The sequence below is a fragment of the Trichechus manatus genome, unplaced genomic scaffold, assembly GCF_000243295.1.
Source record: "Trichechus manatus latirostris isolate Lorelei unplaced genomic scaffold, TriManLat1.0 scaffold00007, whole genome shotgun sequence".
NCBI lineage: Eukaryota > Metazoa > Chordata > Mammalia > Sirenia > Trichechidae > Trichechus > Trichechus manatus.
Window position 1 is genome coordinate 12,589,003 of NW_004443943.1, and position 25,231 is coordinate 12,614,233.

Below are 25,231 nucleotides of genomic sequence, written 5' to 3' on the forward strand. Positions count from 1 at the left end.
CTAGGCAGCTGTTAGGATGAGATAGGCCTATGTGCAAAAGATCTGTATATTCTGTCATTAACGGATGTACAAGACATACTATTATGTGAAAACAGCAATTTTCAGAACATTTAAGGTATGGGCCCGATTATAAGAAAAATACCAAAAAACTTATGTATATATGTAAAAACTAAAAACCAAACCAGTCGCTGATGAGTTGATTCCGACTCCTGATGACCCCATGTGGAACTGTGCTCCGTAGGGTTTTCAGTGGTTTGATCTTTTGGAAGTAGATCGCCAGGTCTTTCTTCAGAGGCACCTTTGGGTGGATTCAACCACCAACTGTTTGGTTAATAGCCCAGTGCTTAACTTCTTGTGCCAATATATGTTGTTTTTGTTGTTAGGTGCTGTTGAGTTGGTTCTGACTCATAGCGACCCTATGTACAATAGAACAAAACACTGCCGGGTCCTCCACCATCCTCACAATTGTTATTATGCTTGAGCTCACTGTTGCAGCCACTGTATCAATCCATCTCATCGAGGGTCTTCCTCTTTTTCACTGACCCTCTACCTTACCAAGCATGATGTCCTTCTCTAATGTATATACATATGCATATATATAATAACCCCATATTTGTATATACACAAATGTATATGTTCACATATGTGTAAGTGCATGGAACGGGAGCTGAAATGGTACATACAAAACTGCTGCAGTGGTTTTACCTCGGAGGAGGGAAGGGGATTTGGGGGCAATGTGAATACATGGTGATGTGCACAAAAATAAAGAAACAAAGAAATAAAAGCACCTACCAAAGGCCTTGAATGTAAAAAGAGTTACACAAATTACTGATCATCCAGACTGGATTTTCCATGTCTGAATTCATTGGTGTACTAGTTTCCATCATCAATTTACTAAGTTCTTACTATATCCAAAGGATTGTGCTATACATATGTACCATGATATAACTATCTGTTGATTTAATCACCGACTTTGTCACTCATCACAAAAACATCCACAAGCCAGAATATGTAACTTTAATATGTATTTTTAAAACTGCTTCTTGGGGATGTTTCTAAACTTTTAATTTTTTTCCCTAAAAAGATAATATGAAAACAAGCAATTAAGGCAGTAATACAATTTTGTGAATGCATACTATACCCAGATCATTTGGCCTAATAGGAATGTGCCCTTGGAGTGTGGGGCATATGGAGAAAGAGAAGCTCCTATTAACTAGGTAAGATTATTAGTTACAGCAAGAAATGTTGTTCATTTCAGCCAACTATGCCCTAGAATAAGAAGCCATCAACATGATTTACATTTGCTTTTTGGAGTAAATAAGACTTCAAAAGAGCCCGAGTACATTTACATACGTAAAAGACAAGGAGTTGTCAAGGAAAAGGGGCACTGTAAACATCTTGTCATGCTATCACTGCTCTATTAACTAAGATGAAAGACCACAACCAAGATAAAAAAACAACACACACACACACACACACACACACACATAACTCTAAACTATCACTAGGAAATAAACGGGAAAAGCCTTTGTAGGAAATGGCACATTACAATGTACCATAAACTTGAATGTAACCAAGAACTCAACAGAAGCAAACACAACACACCTAAGAGAGAATCATATTAAGATTTCCACTGAGAAATTCAAAAGCCTCTCAGTCTGTGGGTATTGAGGAAGCCATTTCTGCCAAAATGTTATCTTTGATAGATTTGAATACTTAATGTATAAAGAAGAAACATGATGGATAGATACTTTATGCACTACTCCTTTCTTATGTACTCTAGCCCCATTTGTCTACAGGCCCCAGATGCTTTCTAAATTGAAGGAAGTCAAACTTTGATTCCAGCAGAGGCGGCACCTGGGAGATAAGCAGTTAATGGAAGGGGAAATACATATTTCTATTTGTATCTCGAAAGAGTTTATTTTCACCTCTTTTTAAGTTATGCAATCCATGTCTGGGATTTAAAGAAGGAAAAGGCACAAAGGGTTTTTTTTTTTTTCCTTTTACTTGCTGAAACCTGTTGGTCAAGAGTAAATCACCAAATGTCAGAATGCACAGTGGTGGGTACAGATGGGCTGTTAGGGAAAGGGAGAGTCTCTAATTCTATATCCTCAACCCACTCTGATCAGTTGCTTCTCTTACTTTGCTGTTGTTAGCTTCCACTGAGACGGCCCCTTGACTCATGCCACCCCATGCACAATGGAACAAAATGGTCCTGCGCCATCCTCCTGATTGGTCGCAGTTGTGACCTAGAGGGTTTTCACTGGCTGATTTTCAGAAGTAGATCACCTGCCACCAGGCCTTTCTTCCTAGTCTGGAAGCTCCATTGAAACCAGTTCAGCATCATAGCAACACTGACAGATTGACAGGTGTTGTCTATGCATGAATCAAACTCGAGTCTGCTGCATGAAAGACAAGAATTCTACCATAGAAGGACAACTTTAACTGGAGCTAATTTTAGAACATGGGGAAAAGAAGTGAAATTGTGACGGAAGGTACAAGAGACATCAATAGGCTGTAATATATGGTGTTAATTAAGTTCGTGAGCTCTTAAATCACACTAAAACCCCAGCTCCATCATCACTAGCTGTGTGATCTAATCATGATGATAAGTTTTAAGTTTCACTGGAGTCCCAAAAGAACATCATGAAATTTCCCAAAAGTGAAAGGCCTATAACATACTTTATTGACAGCACCTTTTTTTCTGTAAGAAAAGACATTTACCTTATGTACATGGAGTTATGGTGGAAAAAAATATGGAGTACTCTGTCGTATTTGTAGTTTAATGTTTCCTAAAACTGAGCTGTCACTGATGTCCGTGAAATTCCATCTCATCACTGAGGCCTCATGTTTAGAAAATAAACCAAATATTTAGCCTACATATTTCTGTTTCATTTAATTATATGTATGCAAAAATATCTGTCAAAATTTCTTTTTATTTTCTATCCTGTTTTAATTTTTCCCCAACCTTTTCTGGGATGTATATCAGTCAGGCCAGAAAAGCCAGTGGGGCAGCAGTTGTTTTTCCAGAAGCTGGAAGAAGACCATCTTTCTGTTGAGTGGTACTGTTGTCACTTCAGCACCTCATGTTACAGCAGACTATGAGGATCTCTGAGTAATTTTTCATTTGGTTGTACAATCTAGAATAGTAAAAGGTTGGATCAGTTTAAGGTTATCTTAAGAATCAGGCATTGGTGCAATTCTTATGGAGAATTCCCTTAGCTGAGATATCTGACCTGTTCCCAGCTAACAACTATTGTCTCCCCTTGCCTCCCCCCTACCCCCCAACAAGCCCTTTATCAGAGTATGGTTGAGAACTTATTGATCTTCATAAAACCATGGTCGATCAAATTGAAAGAGACACAGTCTAGTCGTTTCCGAGTTATTATTTTTAACCACAATATTTTGATGTTAATAATATGATTATTTTTAATAAATGCAGAAAACTTAAGTAATTATTTTGTACCAGTTGCTGTGATAAGTACTTTATACACATTTTTTCATTTAATTTTCATTACAAACTGCTGTTCATGTAAGTATTATTACTATCCCTACCATACTGTTTATAAATTTTCCACTTTATTTTCATTACAACCTATGTGCATGCAGGTGTGTTATTATCCCCATTTTACAAATGAAAAATCTGAGGAACAGATCCAATGTCATGAAGGTAGTAAGGTGTGGTGGAGCCGGAATCTGAACCAAACTTAACCATTATCTAATACCATCTGCTGAATAAAACCTTACAGAGACCACCTTTGTATATAAATATTTAAGGCGGACTACAGAACTGGAAGCAACGCTGGGATATTTTAAACTCTGTTCCCTCTGCCTCCACCTTGTCTCATCTGCAATTTTGTCCCTTAAGCCCTCTCCAACGAACTTTTTAGATTTTGCAAAACACAGTTTGAAAATCAGTGATAAAACCTAGACTTCATTTTACACTATCATTCAAATTACAGTGTATATCAGAGGTCAGTAAACAATGGAACTTGGGTGAAATACAGTCTACTGCCTGCTCTTGTAAATGAAGTTTTATCAGAATAACACTATGCCCATTCATTTCTGTGTTGCCTGAGGCTGCTTTCTTGATACAAAAGCAGAGTTGAATGGGTATGACACAGACCATCTGGCCCACAAAGCCTAAAATATGTAGTATGTGGCCCTTTATAGAAAACTTTGCCAACTTCAGGAAACTCTAAAACCTGTTGCTTCCAGTTGGTTCCCACTCATCGTATCCCTATAGTACAGAGTAGAACTGCTGCATAGGGTTTCCAAGGCTTTAAATCTTTAGGGAAACAGATTGCCACATCTTTCTCCCCTGGAGCAGCTGGTGGGTTTGAACCATAGACCTTTCAGTTAGTAGCTGAGCACTTAACCACTGCGTAACTAGAGCACCTCTAGAAACTTTAGTTAAATTATATCCCTTTGAAGTTAAGTACATGTGGACAGTGACTTAAAAATAAATTGAGTATATACCTAAGAGTGGAATTGCTGGGTCATATGGTAGTTCTATGTGTAATTTTTTACAGAACCATCGAACTGTTTTCCACAGCGGCTGTACCATTTTATATTCCCACAGCATTGGATAAGTCTTCCAAATTCTCCATATCCCCGCCAACATTGGTTGTTTTCTTTTAATCTCAGCCATCCTAGTAGGAATGAAGTAATATCTCATTTTGACTATTTACATCTTTTAAAATGGCTATTCACATTAAGCATCTTTTCATGTGCTTGTTGGCCATTTGAATATCTCTTTGGTGAAATGTCTATTCAAGTCCGTTGCCCATGTTTTGATTGAGTTGTTTTTCATATGACCCAGCAATTCCACTCTTAGGTATATACCCAAGAGACCTGAAAGCAGCAACATGAACAGACACATGTACACCAATGTTCACTGCAGCACTATTCACAATAGCCAAAAGGTAGGAACAACCTACGTGTCCATCAGCAGGTGAATGGATAAACAAAATGTAGTGCATGCACACAATGGAATACTACTCAGCCATGAAGAAAAATGAAGTCCTGATTTATCTTACAACATGGATGAACCCTGAAAACCTTATGCTCAGTGAAATAAGCCAACCACAAGAGGACAAATATTGTATGATTCACGTATATGAAATAAAAAAACAGTCGAATGTATACAGAGCAAAATTTATTAGTGGTTACCAAAGGTGAAAGGGAGGGGAAAAGGGAGGAGTCATTGTTTAGGAGGCAGTGAGTTTTTTTATAGTGATAAGAAATTTGGCAACGATTACGGGCAATGGTGGCACAACATGATTAATGTAACAGATACCACTAAATTATACATCTGAAAAATGCTGAATTGGCAAATATATTTTTACAACAATAAAAAGATAAAAAATAATAAATTAAGGAAAAATATGAAAGATATGTTTTCATTATAAATATATAATACAATTATACATCCCCAATGGCAATATTTCATCCATAAGTGGTTCACATATTATATATGGTTGACATGTTTCTTGAGTTCTCAAATCTCTCTAAATAAGTTACCCTGCTCCTCCTTTAATCATTTTAATAAAATTTATATTTTAGAAGAGAAAAAACACAAAGCTAGTACAGAGAATTCACATATACCCCATACTCAGTTTACCCTACTATTAACATCTTACTCCTCACCCTTTTCAACACTGCATTCTTTGGAAGGAAGTCACAATGAGCAATCTACACGTAAGGAGTAAGGATATTACACTATTTCCTTGAGGGTGAAATATATACTTAAATTATTTGGAATTCTTCTGTATGGACATTCGCCTCTTCTCCCCCATTACTTATTTAATCATTTATTTATATTAGTATAGATTAGTGAATACTCATTTTATACTTTGGGTTATCATCTAATACTACTTTATTTTCTTACTCAAAGCCTTCCAGCTTTGATGATTTGGAGATCTTTCAGTTGACTCCAGTTTCCCTTTAATATACCCCCATCATTGTGTGTGTGTGTGTGTGTGTGTGTGTGTGTGTGTGTGTGTGTGTGTGTGTGTGAGTGTGATTAGTACTTCCTTGCTTTCTGATACTACAAGATGCTCCAGGCTCCTTTTGTATATTTCCTGCCCCAGTCCCAAAATCAACCATTTCTCCAAGGAGTTTTGGTTTATTTTATTGGAGAACAGTATAGAAACCAAGATCTGGATGCTAAGTGTGCTCGTTGCTACTGGTGTGTTGTTGCTTCCAGGCTCTCTCTGCTGACAGAGCAAGGAAATATATATACACACACACACACTAACATACATCTACATAATATCTATAAACACTTCTATGTATTACCATCTGTGTATATCTTAAGCTGGAAGGAGTGCATAGTAATGTCTCCAACTCATCCATTACCACATAGATCATTCTAGCCTCCTTCCCTTGTTTATCTGCAAACTCCCACTCCAACAGTGGGAAACCTGGCTCTCACTACCTTCCATTCATTTATTTAACTTTTCAGTTCCATTGTCCGTGTATAGCAGTATCAGAATTGTTAACCTTACAACCTGTCCCCCTTTATCATCCCATTAACTTGTTGAAGAAAGCCAAGATTTATTTCATTCTTTAATAATAGGGGTCCTGGTGGTACAGTGGTTAAAGCGCTAGGCTGCTAACCAAAAGGTTGGCAGTTCAAACCCACCAGTCACTCCATGGGCGAAAGATGTGGCAGGCTGCTTCCTCAGTCTGCTTCCATAAAGATTTACAGCCTTGGAAACCCTATGGGGCAGTTCTACTCTGTCCTATAGGGTTGCTATGAGTCGGAATTGACTCCATGGCTACAGGTAAACACTAGTAATACAGTATATATTATTCTACTTCAAGTTGAAATTAGTCTGATTCTCATTCATCAATGCCATTGACTTGCATATCTACCATCAAACCTCTCCATTATTTGTAACTGGAAAATTTCCTCTGCCTTTTTCTCTGTCTTTTAACAGTTTTACTCATCTAGGCATAATACAAAGGCAAAAGAGAATTTTCTTTAAAATTATGAAAAATTAATCAGAAAACTAATGCTGAACTTTTTAAAGTAACGACACTCTCTGCCACTGCTGTTGTTAGGTGCTAGCGAGTAGGCTCGGACTCATAGCAATCCTACGTACAACAGAAGGAACACTACCCGGTCCTGTGCCATTTTCACAATCGTTGCTATGTTTGAGCCCATTGTTGTAGCTACTGTGTCAATCCATCTCCTTGAAGGTCTTTCTCTTTTTTGCTGACCCTCCACTTTACATGATGTCCTTCTCCAGGGACTGATCCCTCCTGATAACACATCTAAAGTACGTGAGGCAATGTCTCGCCATCCTTGCTTCAAAGGAACATTCTGGCAGTACTTCTTCCAAGAAAGATTTGTTCATTCTTCTGGCAGTCCAGGGTATATTCAATATTCTTCACCAACACCATAATTCAAGGGTGTCAATTCTTATTCAGGCTTCCTTATTCATGTCAAGCTTTCACATGCATATGAGGCAATTGAAAAGATCATGGCTTGAGTCAGGCACACCTCAGTCCTCAAAGTGACATCTTTGCTTTTTAACACTTTAACGAGGTCTTTTGCAGCAGATTTGCCCAGTGAAATACATCCTTTTGATTTCTTGGCTTCTGCTTCCATGGGTATTGATTGTAGATCCAAGTAAAATGAAATCCTTAACAACTTCAATACCTTCTTCATTTATCATGATGTTGCTTATTGGTCCAGCTATGAGGATTTTTGTTTTATGTTTAGATGTAATCCATACTGAAGACTGTAGTCTTTGATCTTCATCAGTAAGTGCTTCAAGTTCTCTTCACTTTCAGCAAGCAAGGTCGAGTCATCTGCATATTGCAGGTTGTTAATAAGGCTTCCTCCAATTCTGATGTCGTGTTCTTCTTCATATAGTCCAGCATCTCAGATTACTTGCTCAGCACTAGTTGCATAATAATTTTGAAAACAAGACAAAAAAGGGGGAGGGGAGGGGCAGCCAGAACTTGCCTGTTTAACTCACTAGGGTTGAGTGAGATAAAGTCTCACTTTATCTTTCTTATAAGTTTATGCTAAAATGGTTAGAGAGACAAGAGCTAGTATTTCTTTTATCACTACCTTTCTTAATGTTTTCCTTTTGTGTCCAAGAGGTAGTGGTGGGAAACTCTACCAAACAGATCTGGTCTCAATATAACACACTGAGCTTTAGAAAATTTAATAAACATATGAGTCATAGGCATCATCCCTATAATTTGTCATGCACGGTAAGTTAAAAAACAAAAATACAACTCTTCAAAACTATAGTAGTTTTATAACAAAAATAAAACCATGAGGTTAAAAAGTTATGGAAGGAATAGTCTACAATTAAGCATCAACATTGTTTTGAAGGACGATCTGTGCTGCTTTGCTTTCTAGGTTTAGAAATCACATGCTGACAATGAATACGTTTTAAATGTTGACACTCATGTATTCTCATATTTATGGAGGAAAATGAGTTGGGCAAATGTGCTCAGCCAGGATCCTTGCCTTTGCTCAAAACGTTCCTCTTCCTGTCTCTCCCCGTCTATCAAATCCCATCTATCCTTCAGGATCCAGCTCCCTCCACTCTACTTCATGAAGCCTTCCTAATTATCTCAGACCACTGATCCCTCCCTTTTGGAAAGCCCATAGCTGTAATTATATTTAATAATACCTGAGCATTTTGTATAGTTTTATTTCATGCACATAAAAGTTGAAGTTTTATGTCATGACTTAACATTCTAAGGGAGGAGATGGTGCTATAATTTCTTCACTTCTCCATGGCACCCAGCACCTTGCCAATCTCACAGGAAGCATAAATACCTACAGATAAATATCTACAATAGTTGAGTTTGATGGAATGGAAGTCAGACAAAATAATGCTTTAAGAGTGCAGGAACTTCAAATGGCAAATCAAGGAGCCCTTTCTGGGAGAACTATGGCTAATAAAAAGGCTAATAATTTATTTGGTAATGGTGCCACTAGCTATGAGTAAGGTCTCTAAATATTCCTCCATCATTTTTCCTACTCCTAACGTACTCTTGCACTTTTCTTTCCATAATTCTTACTTCCTTCTGACAAACTATTCTTAAACAGCATTTTGTCTGGCGGCACGGGAGGAGAAGAAGTGGAACACACATACTTTCCAAAAGTAGAATGGGATTTGGACAAAAAAATTAAGGATTATATATCTAGAAAGAGAGGAAAATGTTTCCAGGGAGAGAGATAACTGGAAACCTTCCTGCTAGTATTTCAAGGAGACCCTCTTTTCTGACAACTATAAAAGAAAAAAGAAAAAAAAAAAAAAAAGTAAAACTTAAAACTGCCAGTAAGCAAGAGAACTATTCTCTATTGAAATCAAGGGAGAAAAGCTGTGGCTGGTTTTTTGGGTCAATTTAACTTTATTTCTGTTTTCCTCCCACTAGTTACAATGCTTCTCTGTTCACTGGTTATGCTTATAGATTAAAATAAAGTAAGATAAATAAACTTTTTTTTTCCCCCACAGCATCATCTTATCCGTAAGATTTAGCCTTTACCTGGGCCAGGTTTAGGCCTTATGCAAGGTTCTGCAGGATTCATTACGTGTTGGTTGGAGTACTTTTCATCTCCTCTGGAGTGGACTTTTGTCATTTAGTGCCAGCCCAGAATCCATTGTCCCACCTCAAAGCACTCTGACTGCCCTTGGGGGAATTACCCCTACCCTAAGTGACAGTCCTTAGGGGAAGGAGGTATGAGCCTAGTGCCTGCATCCCACTTTGGGTGACTGAGCAGCCAGATCCTCCCACACTCTTTCCAGACAGAGGTGGGAAAAGACAGTTAATTTATGCTTGGCACAAAGAGATGCTTTCTTCTAGGAGCTGAAATCTTGACCTAGTAGTGTAAGGATGGAAGGCAGAGTTATATATAATCATTGCACTGCATGTCAATGGGATAGTTTCTGCTAATGAACAACCGCGTATTTACTGCTTCAAAGGATCTCATATTTCTTTGATTCCTGATCGTTCCCAAACTTGTTCTCCTAACCTGTTGTTTATTCTATCAATATGTTTCCAATACATTTCTTTTTGCTTAGTAGCTAAAGTTGATTTTTGTTTCTTAAATCAAGAGACTATTTTAGCTCCCTAAGTTCTACTTCCTGACACATATTTTCTATTGGCTTTGCACTGGAGTTAGTACCCTGGTGTCCCCAGACGATGAGAAGGTAACCTAAAATTTCCTGCAAAGGAGAGTCCTTTCTGCTGATTCTTTCCAGGGAGTCTCCATCTCATTCTCTTGTTGGAAGTCTATTTAAAAATGGATTCCAATACTACCTGAGACTCATGCTTGAAAATTTCTTCACAACCATCTCTCAATGAATCAAGGCTGTTCCACTCCATTAACTACTCATTGAGATGCTGTGTGTTTGAGAAATGAACCGTAATTCTCAAGGTTAAAGAAAGGTAGATTTCAATGTCTCTTTGACCATGCAAAATAAAGAATGCTGATGAACTTCACTTCGAGGACTCCTACACAAGTCTATGGTCCTGCATCACAAGGGCAACTTGAATACTTTAATTATTAAGACTGGTGCTCAGAGAATGAAATTCTGTTTTTTAATTTCACTATCTACCATCCAGCATTGCCCCACACATCATGAACGGTATTACTGGAATTATTCCACAAATCATAAATTTTTATATCTCTGTTTATAGTATCTCATCTGGAAGCAAAGTGATTTTTTACCATGAGATTACTTTTTATGTTATTGTAGCAGAGGCAGTTAAGGTTAGTGGTTAAGAGTACAGACTGTGGCCATATCAGTAAAGAGGCCAATTAGAGTTTGAAGGATAGGTAGGATTTGGACATGGATATAGAACACTTGGGGTAAAGAGATGGAGTGGGATTCCCAAGTAGAAGAAATACATGAACAAAGTTTAAGGGGGAAAAATAATAGCAGGTATCAGAGAGTGCTTAATATAGTCTCAGCTCTGCTCTAAATACTCTACATACATTAATCAATTTTATTATCACAACAAACTTATGTGGTAGGAGCTATTATTATCTCTAATTTACAGATGAGAAAACTGAGATGTGCAGAGTTCAAATAACTTGCTCAAAGTCACACATTTATAAGTAGGGTAAACCAAGATCCATATTCAGTTAGCCAGGCTTCAGAGTCTGCACACTTGAACCTACTCTATATTACCAATCTAACTGGCACTGTGGAGCGTGTGAAGGTGGGTGAAGGATCAAATGGGGAAAGTATGTTGTGGCCAAATTGTGCAAAGCCTTGAAAATCCGGAGTAAGGAGCTTGACAAGCAACTTGAAAGATTAGAGAGGGACCTTAGGGGGCAGTGAGTTTATGTTAATGGGGGAAGAACAATTCAGAAGGAGGCTGAGAATAGATGCACAACTTGAAGAATGTAATCAATGTCACTGAATTGTACATGTAAAAACTGTTGAACTGGTGTATGTTTTGCTGTGTATATTCTCAACAACAACAACCACAAAATAAATAGAATGAAAAACAAATATTCTGAAGTCACAAGAGGACCATTAAGGTTTTTGAGTAGTAGATGACATGACTAGAGTTATGCTTTAGGAAGAATATAGCAATGGTATAGATGATGAATTGAAGAGAGACTAAGCATATCAATATGATGCTATTATTATAGCTAAAGCAAGGATTAAAGATAGTTTGAATTACACAAATTCTGAGAAGTAAAACAATTAGTTTAGGGTAACACATACTTACAGAGACCCTTCAATGTTCTAGGCATTGGAGACATATATATGAACTTTGCCTATGCAGCTTAGTATGCCCCAAATTACCCTGTACATACGAAGCCCTCAATACAATGTTTTTGGATGACTGAATGGATAGATGTGTACTTCAGAAAGCATGCCCAAGTGTGGTAAAAAGTTAGAGGCAGTGAGGAGAAAATTTTCAGACAATACCCCTCAGATCATGCCTACTACACGTATTAGGCTAGGGGTGTGTCATGCAACTATATGTTGATATTTCTGATGGGGAGAAAAGAAAACTTTTAACAAACATATTTAATTAAATCTTATAAGAATCCTGGAGTCTGGAATAAAAATAACTCCTCTTATTTCCAATGGATAACCTGTAACCACAAAAATTTTATAATCTATTGTGGTCATAAAATATTTGAATTGGGAATGGATATAGCAGCTGGTGTCATTTTGTACGTCTCTGAATCTCAATGTTAAGATTTTACCTCCATTCTATAATAGTGAAAGTTTGATTACTTACAATCATACCTGATTTTAAATAGGAATCATGCCTCCAAGCCTTCAAATCCCATAAAAACCATAAAACCAAACCTGGTGCCATCAAGTCAATTTCAACTCATAGCGACCCTACAGGACAGAGTAGAACTGCCCCATAGGGTTTCCAAGGAGCAGGTGGTGAATTTGAACTATCGACTTCTTGGTTAGCAGCCGAGCTCTTAGCCACTACGCCACCAGGGCTCCATATCCCATAGCACTTGAAAATTTAAACAAAATTTCCAATTGAATTAAGTAGTATTTACCTGTCGCTACTTGATATTTGGAGGCCTGGTGACACAGTGGTTAAGAGCTCAACTACTAACCAAAAAGTCAGTAGTTCGAATCCACCATCCGCTCCTTGGAAACCCTATGAGGCCATTCTACTCTGTCCTATATGGTCACTATGAGTCGGAATGGACTCAGTGGAAAAGGGTTTGGTTTGGTGGGTTTACTCAATATCTGTCCTTTACCCTCCATATTTTGTGATAGGGATTTTTTCTCCAAATCCCACCGTAATATCTTCACACTTCATTCTCTGTAATAATTGGGTTATTGGTGTCTCCAGTAAATGGTGAAATAATAAAATCAATCCCTTGCACAACACCTATCACTAAGGAGTAGACAGTAATCTATTTGCTATTTGATTCCGTTCTCCCTTATAACATCAGCAAAATGTAGAATGAGAACAAATAGCACTTGACAGACTTTCACTCCTTTTAAAATTATCTAGAAAAAGAAACAAGAACAGAAGTTTACCATATGTAATCCATGAGGCGCCATGTTCCCTCACGGCCTGCATGCTCTTTTGAAATAAAGATTCTAAAAGTGCTGAATTATTTCCTAATATTTCTATATTCTGATTAATCCTTGCAAATATTTTCTCAATATCCTCAATGAGAAAAACAGTAATTTAACCTGAAAAATATCCTCCCATGCAATGTTTACCAAGCATCCGCTCTATGCTGCATAAAGATTTCATCCTCCTTGAACCTATCTTTTCCTGGTTAGTTTCATCTGCTACACAAGCTTCTATATAACCGGTATATATTGAGTCCTTCTCTTCCTGTGGCTCCAAATACAGATGTCTATGAACATGAGTACAAAGGAATTGGAAACTTGAGCCTCAACAAAGTAAAGTTCTTCTAGGCTCCCTGCCTAATTCCAATTAAGCCCGCCTTGATTTAGGTTAGCTACTGGGCATGTGGCCCAGGACTTAATTTCATGGTTATACTAAATCATGTGCACCATCAGCAGTGTCCTCTTCAATCAAGATTTACACACTTGTATAGAGTCTAACAAGTAACCCAAGAAGGGAAGAAAAATACAGAATTTCTAAACGGTGCTGAAATAATACCCTCTCTAATGACTGAAAGGCTTATTTAAATCCCTTGAATGTTTTGTTTTTAACAAGTAGATGTGCACCCAGTTGGAAAGTATTTGTGTACACTATCGCCTTCCTCATGTTTAAAATGTGTGGAGAAATTTGGAAGAAGTCAACAGAGATGAGAAACTAAAATAATGAAAGTTTAAAAAGTAATCAAAGAATTTAAGATTATTCAAATCTAAGTAAAAGGACAAAACGGCGAGTAACTTTTAAAAATATGAACCATATGAAGAAAATTACCATCAATTTTCCATTTTTACCTGCTATAACGAGAATAGGTTTAAATTCAGAGAGGTGACACTGAAGAACTTCTTGATTTAAAGAAGTAGTAGATGGTTTTTAAGCAGGCTCCTGAAGTGACTTGTACCTTTCCTTTCCTTAAAGAAGGTTAAGATTAAGATATAACTGAATTTTTGATCCTGCCTAGAGATGGACTGGATTCTTAAACATCAAAACCTTAGTAAGAATAGTCTCAATTTGTAGAACACAAAAGAATTGAGTAAGAGTTGTGAACTTCCTATTAGATAGGTGCCCATTTCCGTAACATGACCAAACATGACAAAACACTTCCAATCCAGATAGTTATACTGCATTTTTGTGACTTCTAGATGATTTAGAATCTTGCTATTTAGAGGCCAGTAGGGGGACTAGCGGAGCCCTGATGGTGCACTGGTTAAGAGTTCAGATGCTAACCAAAAGGTCAACAGTTTGAATCTACCAGCTGCTCCTTGGAAACCCTATGGGGCAGTTCTACTCTGTCCTATAGGGTCACCATGAGTAGGAATCAACTCAACAGCAACGGGTTTAGGGGGACCAGCAACATTAACATCACTGGGAGCTTGTTAGAAATGCAAATCATAGTGCCCCAACCCAGATCCACTTCAACAGAACTTGTACTTTAACAAGAAACCCTGGTGATCCTTATGCATGGTCGAGTCTGAGAACCATTAGCTCAGAAGACGCAACTGACTGGATCAGCTAAATCTTTCCTATTCACTTTGGCTGGGATTTATCACTTTCCTACTTTGGAAGTATTCAAAATCCAATTGTTCATTTGTACTAAGTTTGTCTCTAGGAACTGATGTTTTATAATGTCCTTGTGGCTTTCAAAATTTTAAGCCCTGGTGATGCAATGGTTAACAGCTTGGCTGATAACCAAAAGATCGGCAGGCAGTTCAAATCCATCATCTGCTCCTTGGAAATCCTATGCGGTAGTTCTACTCTGTCTTATAGGATTGCTACGAGTCAGAATTAACTCGATGGCAATGGGTTTGGTTTGGTTTGGTTAGGTAGAAAGGGTTTAACTGTCACGTATTATTACTTATTAAAAAACAAAAACAAACAAACAAACAAAATCAACAGTTTACAGAATTATTTGAGGCACTGTAGAATGTGATCTTGTAAAAACAAACAAACCGTTGCTGTCGAGTCAATTCCAACTCATAGCGACCCTATAGGACAGAGTAGAACTGCCCATAGGGTTTCAAAGGAGCAGCTGGTGGATTTGAACTGCCAGCCTTTTGGTTAGCAGCCTAGTTCTTAACCACTGTGCCACCAGAGCCCCAGAATGTGATCCAGTTAGGACAATTACAAATATACCAAAATATAGTGTCCTTTACAGCATGCTGTCAGGTCAAGCAGCAATAGGTGGCTGTAAGAAAATTGAATGGAACATATCAAGAAGAATGAACAGATCTTTGTGATTAAATTTTGTACTTCATACTTTTCAGTAATCTCTGCATTTACTACCCACTTTAATTTTTGTTTTTACTGTTTATGTTTTCAGCTTTGGGGAATAATTGAAGTGCACTCAACTGTGCATACCTAAAGTGTACAACTTAATCTGTCTTGACATGTGTAGACACCTGTTACTAGTCACTTTATTAAATATTTTATTTAATATAAGCAATGGTATACAATGTAATACAAGAATAACTGCGATATAAACATTAAAAGTTCCATCCAAGTTTCACTGGTGTTTCAGAGCTAAAACAGAGATATCACTCTTGTGATCAGATTGCATATGCAAATATTACTATATAATCATGGTTTAAATATAAAAGGAAAATTTATGTCCATGTTTATTTTGAGCATAATTAGTACTTCAATGATGCATATATGGGCTTATGTAAATGAGAAAACTAACATTATACTATTATGAGGTCATTAAAATATGAATTTAATGGTGTAGTAGCTTTAATATTTCCAATTTTCATGCAAAATTTTTATGTAATAGTATTGTGATGTTAAGATACTATGGCTGTTAAAATTATTCTTTATATTAAAATAAATTATGAAGTAGTATATTGACACAACTAAGAAATAGCAAACATAACCCTTTAAAAAAAAGAACAAGAAAAAGAAACCCACTGCCATCGAGTGGATTCTGACTCAAGTGACCCTATAGCACAAAGTAGAACTACCTCATAGGGTTTCCAAGGCTATAATCTTTATGGAAGCAGACTGCTACATCTTTCTCCCACAGAGTGGCTGGTGGGTGCAAACCACCGACCTTTCAGTTAGCAGCCAAGTGCTTTAACCACTGCATCACCAGGGCTCCCTTATAACCCATTTACCATAAATAATTTGGGTCAAATCAATACACAACTCTAATTAATTAGCTGTCCATGTAAAAAGTTGAGTTTGAATTATGGAAGGTAAATGTGATTTTAAAAGTGAAGTCACATTTTAAAAAAGTAACCATTGGGGTTGTTAATTAATAGTAGGACCAACCGTTTGTATTCTATAAAGAATATTAGTTGCCCACTCGCCTTCCATGTCTCTTGTCCTCCTCCCTAACAGACTATGATTTTGTTTAGGTGTTCTTCCCTTCTCCTACAGCCCATATGCCACAGGAGACTTGGTCTCCTCTATGTGATCAGTCTATAAATTATTCCATTTTCCTTGCCAAGGATTGGTTCAGAAATGGGGGCCAATGAGCTGACTAGGAACTTCTGGGAAAGTGCTTTCTAACTATTCTCTCTGGGCATTTGGTAATGACTTTATTGCTCTTCCTCTGGATTCTGTTGTCTAGAGATGAAAAAAATTGTTGTTTATCCAGCCATAAGTCTGAATCTGATGCTTAATAATGGAGAGTAGAGCCGACAGGATCAAAGAGAAACAAAGCTGAAGCCACTTGGGTGATCAACAGTGACCCTCTCCACTTCTGAATTTCCAAATATGAGTCAATCAATTTCTTTATTCTTTTAAAAGTAAGTCTGAGCCAGGTTTTCTATTATTTGCATGAAAAATCACTTACCTAACACAAGTTAATAATTTCCTCAACCAAAAAGTATAAACATCATTTAATTAGTGCTATTTAAAATCAGAATCCTTTCGTTAAATAGCTAGGAAGCAGTAATAGTGTGATACCTATTACGGCTCAGTTGTGGCCAGTTTTATATTAAGCCTAAAGACTTCCTTTTTGTACAAAGATAGCTCTTAAAATCACCTCATTACAAACAGCAGGAACTCAATTCTTATTAAATATATAGATGGATTTAAAACCAATTATAAAGTCTGATCTAAAAATCTCTCATCAAAACTAAAGAATTTAATCCAAATTCAAGCACTTATTGAACACTTCTATTAAAAGCTTTATAGGGCATAAAGTTGCTTCCCCTCCCCCTTTTTCAAATAATGTTCTCTACCTGTCAAGAATTAACTGTTTATCAGGGGAAGTAAGATGTGTAAAAATTTTGCACCAATCATGTGCTGAATATAAGAGAGGTAGAGAGTGCTAAGGAGGTCCAGAGAAGGGAGAAATAATTCATTTCTAAGGAAAAGAATCAAGGAAGACTTCCTAGAGGAGGTGACACTTGAGTTAGGACAAAGAGAGCTAGCCTATAGGTAGAAAGAAGAGGGAAGGACATTCCAGGCAGAAGCAACAATACAGGCAAAAGTAGCATATAAGACAAACAGGTAGGAGAGTACAGGTTGTGTTTGTGGAGCACTGAATCACCAGGTTTGATTGGATTGTAGTGTGTATGGAAAAAAATTGTGGAAGGGGAGGCTGATAGCAGATTGTGAAGGAACTTGAATGCCATTTTGGAGGACATGCAATTCCTTAGGTATGTAAAGGGAAACCAATGAAGGTTTCCAGCAGGGCTTCAAGCTGGTTCATTCTAGTTGGATCTCCTTCTGAGAATTTGCATTTCTAACAAGTTTCTTGCTAAGAATTTGCATTTTCACCCCAGATATACTGAATCAGAATTTGCATTTTAACAAGATCCCCAGGTGATTCATATGTCTAACTTCCTGGGAACTTGTTAAAAATGGACAGTCTCTGTAGACAACTTGTTAGAAATGCAAATTCTCAGCAGCGGTTTGAACTGGAACAAATGAGCTCCAAGCCCTGGTTTCCAAAAAGTCAGAGGTATAATCTAATACAGATTTTCTCAATAGTAGCACTATTGACATTTTGGGCTGGGTAAATTCTTTGTTGGGAGGGAGGGGATGACAGTTTTGTGCAGTATAGGATGTTCAGCAGCATCCCTGGCCTCTACCCACTAGAGGCCAGTAACACGTCTCTGTCTGAATTGTGACAACCAAATTTGTGTCTAGACATTGCTTAAATATCCCTTGGGGGACAAATTTGCCCCTGGTTGAGAACACTGATGTGAGAGGAGCTTCAGGAGAGATTTCTATGGTGAGATCACAGGCACTGGGTGAGTCCAGCTGAACTAATGTTAACTGACCATAATGGGAAAATTTAGATGGGGAAGGAGCGAAATCCAGGATAGGTGATAATGACAGCCTTACCAAGGGCAGTAGCAGTGGAAATGGGAAAGCTAACTACCATCTATATAAACCAAAAAAACCAAACGCGTTGCCATCCAGTTGATTCTGACTCATAGTGACTGTATAGGACAGAGTAGAACTGCCCCACTGGGTTTCCAAGGAGCAGCTGGTAGATTCAAACTGCCAACCTTTTGGTTAGCAGCTGAGCTCTTAACCACTAGCTATATTATGCTTTTCCAAAGAATTCCCAAACTTATTTGATCACAGAAATCTACATAATACTCATTGATATCCCATGCAACACACTTTAGAAAATACTGGGCTATACAAAGATTAATTTAAAATTAATCACTTTCAAATTTAAGAAAGAGGCAAAGATAACATTTTTATAGTAAACACATTCTTTAATTTTTTATTTTTTAAAATCTGAGTGTAATATGTATTCTACTGGTCTTATCTCTGTTAATCCGCTCTGTCACTGGAAATAAAAAACTTATCTGTTTGGTTTCAACCCAAATGGACAGGATAATGTGCTTGGTGTATGTGGGATATAATAATTCTAGGACAGGGGCTCTTTTCAAGGGGCTCACAATTGGGATAAGGCAACATCATGTTAAAATTACAACAGTGTAGGAGAAAAAACTCTTCAAATACGAATGACTCATCACAAATTCCTTTTGCTCCATATACAATACAAGTGAATTACTGGTTTCCAAAAGAAAGTAGCAGCTCCATTTTCTATCACTGTTGTCTGCTGAAACCTAAAATCTGCATTTGAATCCCAGGGAAAAGGAACAAAAATGTAGGGGCAAAAGCTTGGAGCTGGTAATTATCACCAATTGACATATTGATAAATTAGGCATTCTATAGATATTCCGAGCATTCATTCTGTTGGACATAATTTACTGCAAAACATAATGAAAAAAAGTCTGCTGGCATATAATTACTCCCTTTATATAACATTGTTAATGCCTAGAAATGCTCTATTTTCCTTCTATGTTTCACAAACTTTCATTTGTTTGAAGGTGGTGGAGACTAGAAAACAAAGTGACATAGTTTTCTGTAATAGAATATTAAATCTCACTGAACACAACCCTTATTGATAAAAGCTGAGGCCATTTGGTAGTTCGAGGAAAATATTCAAGCAAAAGGCTGCAAATATTTTTAGCACAAATTGACACATTCAACCACTCTAAGTCCAGGGGGAAAAGATGATTAAGGGGGAAAAGTCTAGTATCACCAGCCTTCGTTCTATTCACAGACATGCTGTGAAGATTAATCAGAATTCTGAGTTTCGTATAAAAAATTGTAAAATATAAAATTAGTGTATTATTACTATTGTATTAAATACAGGTTATACTCTTCAGATAAATTCTCATCACTTGATTATTGTTTTGCTGTCAATCCAGTAAACATGCAGTACCACATGATCCAGAACCACAGCTTAAATTGAGAGCTAATAGTCTGTTGAAAACAATTCTGTTTTATTACAAATTTATAATTTTCTTTGAGGTCTGCTTGGGGCAGGTGTGGGAAGCAGGGATATACACACGCCATCTCATCTCATTGCCAAGGTTGTAAACTTTTTGAGTATCAGATTTATGTAGGAATCATAGTGCATCCCCCAGTTCTTAGCACAGGGCCTTGCTCAGAGGAGGCACTCAGTGAATATTTATTAAATGATAAATGATAGATATAAGTAAGAGATTATATAGTTCTAAAATGATATTCTTATGGATAGCAGCGGAACATTGTCTGATATAGTACTGGAAGATGAGCCTCTCAGGTTGGAAGACACTCAAAATACAACGGGGGAAGACCTGCCTTTCAAAGTAGAGTGGATCTTAATGACATGGATGGAGTAAAGCTTTCGGGACCTTCATTTGCTGATGTGGAAAGACTCAAAACGAGAAGAAACAGCCGCAAACATCCATTAATAATCAGAATGTGGAATGTACAAACTATGAATCTAGGAAAACTGGAAGTTGTAAAAAATGAAATGGAACACATAAAGATAGATATCCTAGGCATTAGTGAGCTGAAATGGACTGGTACTGGCCATTTTGAATCAGTCATATGGTCTACTACGCTGGGAATGACAAACTGAAGAGGAACAGCTTCATGTTCATAGTCAAAAAGAACATTTCGAGATCTTTCTTGAAGTCCAACCCCGTCAGTGATAGGATAATATCCACATGCCTACAAGACCACTTAATACAACTATTATTCAAATTTACGTACCAACCACTAATGCCAAAAATGAGGAAACTGAAGATTTTTACCAACTTCTGCAGTCTGAAATTGTTCAAGCATGCAATCAAGATGCATTGATAATTACTTGTGATTGGAATGTGAAAGTTGAAAACAAAGAAGGATCAGTAGTTGGAAAATATGGCCTTGGTGATAGAAATGATGCTAGAGATCGCATGTGTGGTGCTATTATACTTTTGTGTGTGGCCTTTCTGGCCATGTCTTGTGACTCCCACCCAGGTGATTTGGTGGGACTGTGTAAATAAGATAATTGTGGCCCACTGAAGGGATTGGTCAGTTTTCCCTTAAAAGAGAGCCAATTCCAGAGCAGAGAGGAAAGCCTACCACCACCAAAGAAGGACAGACCTGCAGGAGATGGCACAGTGGGCTTCTTAGCCCACGGAGCAAGAAAGCTGAGTGCTTTTGGGCAGAGACTGAGGGCCAGGGAGAAGTCTATGCCTGACCACGAATTTGGGACTTGCCAGCCTCCACAACTGTGTGAGTCATTTCCTTTATATGGTTTGTGAGTTCTGTGAGACGTTGCAATGAATTAGGGAACCCAAAGACAAGAGAGAAAGTACTGAGGCTAGAGGGAGTAGCTGATGCTAGAGATGATGGAGTGGTAAAACTGCTTGGAAAAGTTAGACATTTGGGACATCTTTTACCTTCACCTCATAGGAACCAGCTTTGCGCCGATCCTTACAAAAGAAATTATTTGTTTAGCATGACAGAATTTTGCAAGATCAACGACTTATTCATTGCAAATACGTTTTTATAACAACATAAACAGTGACTATACACATGGACCTCATTGGAAGGAATACACAGGAATCAAATCAACTACATATGTGGAAAGAGATGATGGAAAAGCTCAATATTATCAGACAGAACAAGGCCAGGGCCGACTGTGGAACAGACCATCAAATTGCTATTATGCAAGTTTAATTTGAAGCTGAAGAAAATTAAAACAAGTCCACAAGATCCAAAATATGACCTTGAAGTATATCCCACCTGAATTTGAAGATCATCTCAAGGACAGATTTGACACTTTGAACACTAATGACTGAGTTGTGGGATGACATTAAGGATGTAATACATGAAGAAAGCAAAAGATCATTAAAAAGACAGGAAAGAAAGAAAAGACGAAAATGGATGTCACAAGAGACTCTGATACTTCCTCTTGAATGTCGAGTGGCTAAAGTGAATGGAAGAAATGATGAAGTAAAAGAGTTGAACAAAAGATTTCAAAGGGCGGCTCAAGAAGACAAAGTATTCTAATGAAATGTGCAAAACCTGGAGTTAGAAAACTGAAAGGGAAGAACATGCTTAGCATTTCTCAACTTGAAAAAACTGAAGAAAAAATTCAAGCCTCAAGTTGCAATTGTGAAGGATTCTATGGGCAAAATATTGAACTATGCAGGAAGCATCTAAAGCAGATTGAAAGAATATACAGAGTCACTGTACCAAAAAGAATTGGTCGATGTTCAACCATTTCAGGAGTTAGCATATGATCAAGAATCAATGGCACTGAAGGAAAAAGTCTAAGCTGCACTGAAGTCATTGGCAAAAAACAAAGCTCTAGGAATTGATGGAATACTAACTGAGATGATTTACCAAATGGATGGATGCAGCACTGGAGGTGCTCACTTGTCTATGCCAAGAAATTTGGAAGACAGCTACCTAGCCAACTGACTGGAAAAGATTCATACTGGTGTCCATTCCAAAGAAAGGTGATCCAACAGAATGAGGAAATTATCAAAAAATATCATTAATACACATGCAAGTAAAATTTTGTTGAAGATGACTTAAAAACAGTTGTAGCAGTATACTGACAAATAAATTATAAAAAAATTTTTCAATAGAATCTCTATCATTCAGAAAACTGTAGTGAAATTATACTAATCAAAATGTAATGGAATAATAAATATAGTACTTATTTCATATTGAGTATTGCCTATTTGCTAGGCCTTTGCAGATACTGCACATGCAGTCTTTAATTTAGTCTTCCCAATGGGCTGTCTATGTGTACTTAATGTTGCAATCTCCACTTCATATAAGAGGAAATCAAGGGTCAAAAAGACTACAGCCTTCACCATTTCAGCAAGGGCAATTTCCTAGACAGGAGACATGATCTCTTAACCCACACAGACTTGAGAACTTGATATTAGTATTTCTTTGAATTAGGTGAAATGTTTCTTCTCATTCTATCATGAACCCATCTGGCATTCTAGAATTCTTCCATTTCATTTATCACAAATAAGATCCTGCCTCAGAAACAATTATGTAAAACTTGTATTTTTACCTCAGCAAGATGATGATGAAGGGGCCAAAAATATGAAGGACAAGGAGGAAGAGAAGAGCTAACCTGTGAATGTTGACCATGCATAAGGCTTAATTTTGAGTTAATCCTCCTAACAATTATCAGAAGTATGTAATAATATAATGCTTATTTTACAGATTAAGAAAATGAGATATAAAGAGATTAGGTAACTTGCCCAACATTGCACTAATAGTGACAGGATTGAAATCTGGTACTCTGGCTCAGAAGTCCATGTTTTTAACCAACAAACTATTCTGAACTTTATAGACTTCAATAGCTGCATAAAGAGATCTGCTTCATTCTTTTCAGTGGCTGAATACAATTTATTCTGCTGCTATATTTTATAACTTTGCCAGGCTCCAACTACTGGACATGCATTCCCCCAACCCCACCTCTACAAGGTTTTTTGAAAATTACAATGTTTGAGAATTCAGAATTAATAATTGATTTTACCAATATTGGCCAAGTCAAGTCATATGAAATACTTGCTGAATTTATTTTTCTAATAAAAAAGTGAATAATTTGCTTTAATTGCCTATCTCCTTAGCTGTGGATACCCTGATTAAACTTTTCTTAAACACACATCTTTTTCCTCAACCATTAATTGTAGAAAGTCTAACAGACAATCCCTAGTAATACTAATATCGATATTGATATATCTGAAAGTTCACTTTCATATTTTATCAGGTGCACAGAAAACATTTGAAGGGAAAATAATCAGTACTTGTTTTTCTTTTGTTTTCATTTTGCCTATTAGCTGATGCTTTTTATATTGCAATGCCCATCAAAACAGGTTTTCACAAGAACACCATGACATAGCCATTATCAGTTAATCAGAGTCAAAAAAATTAAGATTTCACACTCTAATTAGAAAAATGGTGACTAATTCATCACTGGATTCTGATTCACTAATATAGTCACATCATTACTAAGCTATTGTGTATTCTTCAGCATATAAATCTGTTTGATAGACATGATCTTCAGAAGAAATTAAACTCAAGTATTGCATATTTATGCACAAATACGGGATATATATCATTCTGAACATATAAAATGTTATTGCAAAATGTTTTAATATGGCTTGAAAACTATCTCTTAACTGTGAGGTGTTTCATCTGTACCAGGTAACACCCTTGTGAAACAAACTAAGTCCCTCCTGAATCAAGCAAGTCTTATAAGCAAAAAGTGTGCAAGTGAACAAAAAGCTGATTTTCAATTTATAAATAAAATCATAAGGGAAAAAGATAGAAATATTTCCCAATGATATGCTGAAAATGCTTAGAAGCAATGACCAACCCAGGAGCAATGGGCCATCCTAAGTGTCCAGACTGTGGGTCTCTAACTACCATTTCCCTCTAACTGGAATTTGGGCTCCTTAAAGAAATGGTTGATTACAGGCCTTGGGCATGAAATATACAGGATGAGCCTGGAAGATTTTGTCATCTCTGGCAATAAGAAAGCTGTTAAAGACTACTAGATTCATGTCAAGAGAACTCAAAAGGAACTTTAAGAGGCTCTTACTGCACTAAGTTGGGACAATTCGAGTATTAACTATAGTGAATTAAAACACATGAAATATTTAAATCCACAACAGAATTAAAACATTTGAACTAATCTGAACTAATGAACGTAGGCATTAAACATCAACTGCTCTTAACATCACAAGAAGAGAGACAATCGGATATTATACGCCTCCTGAAAGGAAGAATGAACACACCTATGAAGTAGTCTGGAGGGAAGGAAAGAAGCAAGGAAGGAAGGAAGAATTAATCAAACCAGAATCTAGATCCAGAGTCTAGAACCAATTTCCAATTTAGAGAAAATACAGAGTTAGGTCAGAGGAACATGCTAAATTATATCATGATTTTACAGACAAGTAGAAATATGAAAATTTAATGATACTAAGAATTAAATTTTTAGGTGTGATAATAGTATGGTGACGATAAAAGAGAACTCATATTTTAGAGACACATAACAAAAATTTTACTAAGGAAATCCTATAATCTGGGATTTGTTTCAAAACAGTATGAGAAGTAGGGGGAGAGGATGGTGATGTAGATGGGGCAGGATTGGCCATTAATGGTTAGTAGTTGTTGATGCTGGGTGATGGGATGTGAGGTTTCATTATACTATGTCCCTGCATTTGTATATGTTTAAATTTTTTCTTTCTTTTTGATTGATTTATTGATTTTTGTCAGCAGTATTTATAAGTAGTGGAGACTTACTTCACACCCAAATCTTTGAAAAAATGTTTTAAAACAGTTGCACTTAAAGCCA